Below are 7319 nucleotides of genomic sequence, written 5' to 3'. Positions count from 1 at the left end.
TGCCTGCCTTTTTGTTTTCTCCACACTCAGAAGTTTTGAGTTGGCTCATCATATATTTCTGGTCCTGCTACGGAGCAAACACTAGCTGCTAATTTAATACACTGAAATGTCTGTTTGTCTGCTATCCGCCATTTTCTTCTGCCATTCAGGTTGTAGTTCATGCAGTGACCTCAAGAGGGCGATGTAGTATCAGACTTTTCCACATCTCAACCGGACTTGAGCCTGTTAAACAACTTCAAGCCAATTTCATCATCATAATGCTTGTATTTGCCCCTGTGGTAACATGGGCGTGGGGGGGGGGTCGTTTATCAATTTCTTGGGCCAAGGACAAAATAGGTTTGTAGCTACAAGTTACAGAATATTTTATACTACTAAACTATATTTTTTCTTTTACAGTACTGCGTTTTGTCTCCAAAGCCGAATTTTCCGACAAACGAACTAACCTATATTGGTAGCTTTGTGCTGTTACATAATAGACAAAATGTTAAGTGATAGAATTCCTAATAAACTTGCCGCCTCAATGTGTAAAATACTATGACGTCTCCGGTCCTCGGGGGCCGCCCTCCTGCATGTCTTAAGAGTTTTCCTCCTGCAACACACCTGATTCAAACGATGAGGCCCCTCCAGAACTTGCCGATGAGCTGATCATTTGAAACAGGTGTGTTTGCAGCAGGGAGAGATGGAAAAGAGCCAGGACAGCGACCCTTGAGGACCGGAGTTCGACCCCTGTGCCTTAAGGTTTTAAAAATGTTTCTCCTTTGAAAAGAATATGTATTTTAGAATGGTTCCTGATGCAAAACTTACAGACCCAATTGAATTGTCTCATTCAATTTGAAAATGCAGTTTGAAAGCAAAAGACACACAAATGAAAAATCTCAAATGTAAATATCCCATACTGAAACACCCCGGTAGTTCAAAATAGTCGGAAGAAATGAAAGGTGAAGTTTAAGTTCGTAAAAACATAATGTAACGTAACGACATGTCTAATGTTAATAATTAGTAAAAAAAAAAAATAATAAAAATGTCCTTACAGTGTTTGTGTAGTGGCCTGATTCACAGGAAAAGCTACTTTGACCTTTTTCGGCCACCATCTTTCCGGGTTTGTAACTGCGACAACTGTAGAGCAAGCGAGTCACTTTTTAACAAACGTCGTTTAAGCTCTATTGTAACGTGTGTTTCAAGTGTTATTTTGTCATTAATTATCGCGTAAAAATGTGGATTAAAGTTGTTCTTAATAAGGCAGGGTCATTTTTGTTAGTTTGTCTTTTTTCTTTTAAACGTGGAGGCGATGCTTGCTAATGAGTAGCGGCACGCTTATATGTTGGTGACAGAGCTCACACTTTCTGGAAGTCTTTTCCCACGCTTCGGGTAAGTTTAAACTCCATTCTTTTTTGAGGGGGAGGGCACAGGGGTTAGATGAGGACGCTGATAAAATGTGTGTGTTTAGATGGAGTGGGTTGGTACGAGGGCACGTGTCGCGTGTGAGTTCGTGGCAAGCACGCTGCCTGGATCACCCGTGACTCTTATTTGAGGGTCTCCAGTGACTTCATTTTGGTCGTTGCTGCTTGAGGGGTGAATTCCCAAAACAATAAAATTTGTGAGGCGGCCTTTTTTTTTTAACATAATTGAAAATTAAATGTATTTGTATACATTTGTATTTGATATGTACAGTATTCATATATATTTTGGGGGAAGCTTTCAGAAAATTGTTTCATACTAAATTCTCAGTTTGTGGGATGGAATGCCCTGCTCTTTCTCTCTTTATCTATCTCTCTCTCATATATATATATATAACAATATATATATATATATATATATATATATATATATATATATATATATATATATAGTTTGTGTGTCGTTGTTGCTCAAACTATATATATGTATGTATGTGTATATATATAAATATGTATATATGTATGTATATATTTGTGTGTGTGTGTGTGTGCCGTTGTTGCTCAAACTGCCACTCTGACCACTGCCCGCCCCAACAACCAGAACATTAACATGGTCCAATATGAAATTAAGCTATAACTGCTCCATTTGACAAGTAATTTATAGCTTTGCAGGATTTTTCCTGGCTTAGTTTGAGGCAGAGTTGGTACCATCCTGACCATGCACCATGACGTGCATGTATTCTGTAAATTTAATTGACTCGCTTTCTTTTACAGGGAACACACTCAAAGTTATAAAAGAATGACTAGTATCATGTTTTTAAAGTGTTACTACGAAGAGCCACATTATACATATGGCCGCACAGAACTGGGCACCGCCTATTTCCCGTCTGCATATTTAATCGACACTTTGTGACCTATAACATTTCGGAAACTGAATAAAGCTTTTTTTGCCCTTTTTGCCCTGATCAACTGAAAACCACATGATCTGCCCCGATTTCCAATCACATGATCAGATCAGGACATCAATAATCACAATTGCTGTTTTCTGGCCACCAGTATGTCCGGCTGGTTGGCTATCACCAGCTTTTGTCTGTCTGGATCTGGAAGTCCCACAGGAACTTGGCTTGGTTTTTTTTCAATCACATTTGGAGGTGTCTGTCTGCCATTTTGATTCCGGGACCTCTAGTCCATATTTGGTACAGATATTCCGGTACACTGTTCCTGCATCCTGGTTGGGCCGTTCCATGTTGGCCTTGTCTGCCAGCCTCTTACACCCAGCTGTGATATGCTGCACTATCTGATGTAGTAGACCCCAGCTTCTATTGATCTTGTGTTGCGGGCCTGTTCTTGTGCTGCCATGATTAGTGCCTTCGTGCTGTGTTTCAGTCCAACCTTTTCCAGCCACTTGTATGTTTTCTTGATGTCAGCCACTGTCTACGGTACATGCCATGCAGGGCTTGTTTTTCAGTCCATCTGGCTGGCTTCAGCTAGTATGTGCGCATGTGTGTGACAAGAATGTGTTCTTGTCTTTTTTGAGCCTGCGCTCATGTGGTACAAGCCTTGGTTAGCATCACGCCTCTTTATCGGGGATGTTTGTTTTTGCGGTGACATTTTAAATGCACACATAAGAAAAATGCTAGGATGAGCTCCCTTCCACCTATGTGTGTGTGGGGGGGGTTTCACACTTGGCGCCGCAAGGTCATGCTTGTGCTTCATTGTGCCTTCATTATCATAAGGCATCCATCTCTTTCTTCCATTAGTGACGCTTCGCCATGTCGCCTGCACCGACCTCTATTTACATGACTAAATTAGATTGATTTGACTCTGTTGTGTGTGTGTGTGTGTGTGTGTGTGTTTATATATGCGTGGGTGTGTGTGTGTGTGTGCGCAAATATGGGTCTTCCAATGAAATGACAAAAAAAAAAAAGAAATATTGATAATTGATGCAATATTAAGAAAAATATGTTGTGTTTTATTCATTCCAGAGGGAATTGAGAAATTCTTGCACTGGTTAGTTTTAAATGTGTCAAGTAGTGGTGGGGTATAATATACTATAACTACTGAAAGCTTTTCTTTTTCGGAAAGTGCAACATTAATAGTTTGTCTTCGGAAAGTGCAACATCAATAATTTCTCTCCTTTTTAGTAAATGAATGATGCAGACAAGTGCAACACTTAACAATTTGAACAGTCGGAATTAAGATGCTATAAAAACACCAACCCTAGGCTATATGTTATTGCTATATACAGTGACACTGTGACTTAGAAGAAACTATTGATGTTGTACAAATCAGTATGTTCTATTGAAATGAATTGAAATTCCATCCGTCAAAACAAAAATTATAAATGTTTTTTTTTTAATAGACAACTTTCACTGTATTGCATACAAATATAATTAAAGAGAATGTAATTTTAAAAACTTGTCTTATAAAGCATGTGTGTGAGCCCCAGCCATGCGCATTTAAAGGGGGCGTGGCCTAGCAGGTGATGTCAGGAGCATTGCCGTGGGATTTGAAAATTTGTGTGTTTGACTGTTTGCACTGTTTAGTAAATGGAGGAAACTGCGTCAGCGACTATGACTCTCCTTTTAAAAAAAAAAAAAAAAAATGTCACTCGTACTGTGTTGATCAAATATCAGCCCACCACACAACACGAAGCAAAAAGAAGTGTCAGCTCGTAACTTCGTAAGCCAAGGCACCCTTATATCAATGAGGTAACAAGTTTGAAGTATTTTCAAAACCATATCACTCGTCACAACGTTTGCTATCCAGTGGCTGAGCTGTGTAGTTTACGATGATCTTGATGTTGCTAGAAGAGCCATCTCAACAATATTTCTCGTTTGTGTTGTTTTATAAAAATACGCTTGTGGACAGATCACATTTTTGCAACAAAACCAAGTGTGTGCAGTTTATAACAATTTCGAGGTAATATTCAAACCCTTCACAACTCAGTAAAAAAATAAAAGCGTGTTCTAAAATGAGAAATGTCAAAAGATTAAAAATTTGGTTCTGCAACAACTCACTTGAATTGTGTTAGGATAACATACACCAGTGGTCATTTATTTTGCACCATGAAGCCCAAGTATTTGTACTTAATGACAGTTTTGTGCTCATATGTCAACATTGCGTTGCTAAACAACCCATAAAACGTACAGCGATTGTAAATGGAAGATGAAAAATGTTGATGCCAAAACTTGCCATTTGCGCTAATGGACAGCTCATGCTTTTGCAACAAAGTACTGGATGTGCGGTTTGTGACCATTCTAACATTAAAATAGGTCGCCACTGCGTAGCTAAACATCCAATGAAAACGGCTTAAAAATGTTGTCGTTCATGGTGTCAAACAAAGTCTGCCATTTGTGTGTTGTTTTTATAAGCGCTTACAAAATGAGACCGATTTGTTATGACATTTTTTTACGTTGTAAAATGTTGTCACTGTGTAGCTGAACAACTGATGAAACCTGTTTTTGTAAGACATTATAACGATAAAGCAATGTGAAAATAATGCTTAGGTTTTATTCCTTTTGAGGAACAGTCGGACAGTATTTTCATGGTTATGTCACGTATCCAGTTCATTTCTTTCTTTTTGTAGCTCGATACTTAGAAGTTTTTCCTTCAACATTACTAGAAAGATTGTGATGTATCATAAATGGTTTTCTTTTAGGATATTGTTATGGCAGAAGGCAATGCATTAACAATTCCCACCCTGTGTAGAGTAACGATCCCAAAAGTAATTTCCCCATATAGATAATATTTTGCATTATATTCTACATCAGAATGCAAAACAGTGGTGCTCCTTAACAATAGTAATAATAATGTGTCATGATGATGTATGGTAGTAGTGGGGGGTGTATATATTAATATATGGGGTCACCTGCTGTCTACCCCCAACCCCCCCACCCCCATTCATTTCTACAGAGAGGAGGTGGGGGTGTCCCAATTGTATAGAGACGACGTGCATAATGCGCAGACAGTGAGCAAGATGGCGGCTTGGGGAAAGAAAAAAAAAAAAGAAGCAGTTGATGACCTCGCCACACTTGCCCTTCCGCACGCGCTCATTGTGTGCGCCTCAAAAGGGCCGTCAGGAAATCACAACATAAAGGCCAACGCGCCGCAGTGAATGCGACTGCACCGCTCTATTGTGCGTTTAATGCTTTAGTGCTATAGGATTGACACCAAAGTGCACTGCTGCTTGGCCCACTCAAAAAAAAAAAAAATCACATCTACTCAAACTAAGGCATGTTGAATTGATTAAAAAATATATTTTGGGGGGTAAAATTATTATTGGTTAAATTAAAACAATGTTCTTGGGATTTTAAGAAGGGATCCTCTGAAGTTTCATTTGTTCTTAGGATGGCAAGTCGGGCCGCATCAAACGCTACTGCGGGCTGAATATGGTCCACGGACCGTTGGTTCAAACAGCATTCTAATGAACGCTGTCATTGTACAAATTAATAAAATGTATGCATCTTAGCTTAGATTTTTTTGCATTAAAAAAAAACAAACAAACAAAATTTGATGCATGAAATGATCTTTATTGGATTAAATTTTTTTTTTTTTTTTTTTTTTACATCAACCCAGAAAAAAATTGAAATGAAATGACAAAAGTACATACATGAAAAAGGTCAAATAAAAAGCATGTATCTCTAAATTCTGAGTTCATTTTTTATTGTGGATACAAATGCGCATTTGGTGTCTCTTTTGAATTATTGAATAATTAAATCTATTTATCTCTTATCATTTATTATAGAAAATATTTTTTGTTTTACATATTTGTATTTTCAGATGCTTTTTTCTCTCAATTAAAAATTGAATCTCAAAATTTGGAGGTTCATGTTGCGAAAATTTACATTTTTGTGTGTTACAAATCAACAGGCATCTTTTTTTCCCACATCGCCTTTATAATTTTTTTTTTTTTTTAACCCTTTTTGCCACTTTCTAACCTTGTGTTGTCATTACAAGTCAAGCGGAAACTGGCAGACCTTCAAAGTGTCCCACTGTCACCACATGGCACCCCCCTACTACCCCTACGTGCGACCCCTCTGCCCACTTGGCCCGCACTGCTAATCTGGTTCTGACAGAAATATGACCGTTTTCAATGTCTTTCACGGTACCGGCCTGGATTCCTGCGTCAAAGCCGCTTAACCTTCACTGCGCCTTTTGCGAGCCGCGTCCTGTGGGCGGCCCGTACGTATGTGACTTCCCGCCGTCAGGTGAGCGAAGACTGTGGCTTCTCTCTTGGCATTCACCGCGTGCCTTAATTGTATTGAAATTAAATCAAGGTCCACTGTGAACACAAAGAGCTCAAACCAAACACCGGAACCTCGTTGATGTTCGCCACCGTGGATGCATCAGGGCGACGTACATGAGCAATTGCGGCGAGGAAAAAAAAGGGCAACAAAAGACATGCATCCATGCAAGATATAGCGAGCTACCTTTCGGCGGTTGGAGACAGCCGGGGCTGCCTGCTCCCATTCCTGCACACGACGCCATCACCCCCCCCCCCCCCCCCAAAACCTCCGCTTAACGTCTTTAAGCGTCGCATCGTTACAGTCGGTAAAGCCGCGTCGTTATCTCCCTCATCCACCTCCCTCCCTCCCTTAGGTACTCCCACTCTCCCATCACCTCTCTGCCGCTAACAGGCTCGGAATAAACAAATGGCAACGGTGGCGTTTTTAACAGAAATGTTAGTCCAAGGAACTTTACAACTTTTTTTTTTTTTTTTTTTTTTTTTTCAGCAATTAATCGGTTTACCTATAAAAATAACAAATGCACTTGTTGTCATATCCCAGATGAGAACTGGAGAGGACGCTGCAGTATTTCCTCTCGTTTTTGGTGCATCCGTGGTCCTGATTCCGCATCCCGAGGTCCTCTTGCCGGCTTGCAGGGTAAAGGGGGGGATGCTGGGATGGCGGACAACAAGGG

The 7319-nt window shown here is 39.8% G+C and overlaps 1 protein-coding gene across 2 annotated transcripts in view; it reads left to right on the top strand.

The window, feature by feature from the left end:
* The first annotated feature begins 643 nt into the window (after positions 1–643).
* Positions 644–7319, top strand: part of msrab (methionine sulfoxide reductase Ab) — a 60397-nt gene continuing 53721 nt past the window's right edge. Inside the window, exon 1 of one of the 2 annotated variants that reach the window (XM_086048712.1) lies at positions 644–738. The gene's annotated coding sequence lies outside the window, so the exon portion shown is untranslated. Of the gene's footprint in view, positions 739–1082; positions 1369–7319 lie in introns of those variants that run through there. The other variant, XM_086048711.1, reaches the window with a different exon arrangement.

The sequence above is a fragment of the Filicampus tigris genome, chromosome 13 (genome assembly GCF_054856515.1).
Source record: "Filicampus tigris isolate MCC_2025a chromosome 13, RoL_Ftig_1.0, whole genome shotgun sequence".
Classification (NCBI taxonomy): domain Eukaryota; kingdom Metazoa; phylum Chordata; class Actinopteri; order Syngnathiformes; family Syngnathidae; genus Filicampus; species Filicampus tigris.
This window is presented reverse-complemented; position numbering and strand designations above follow the sequence as displayed.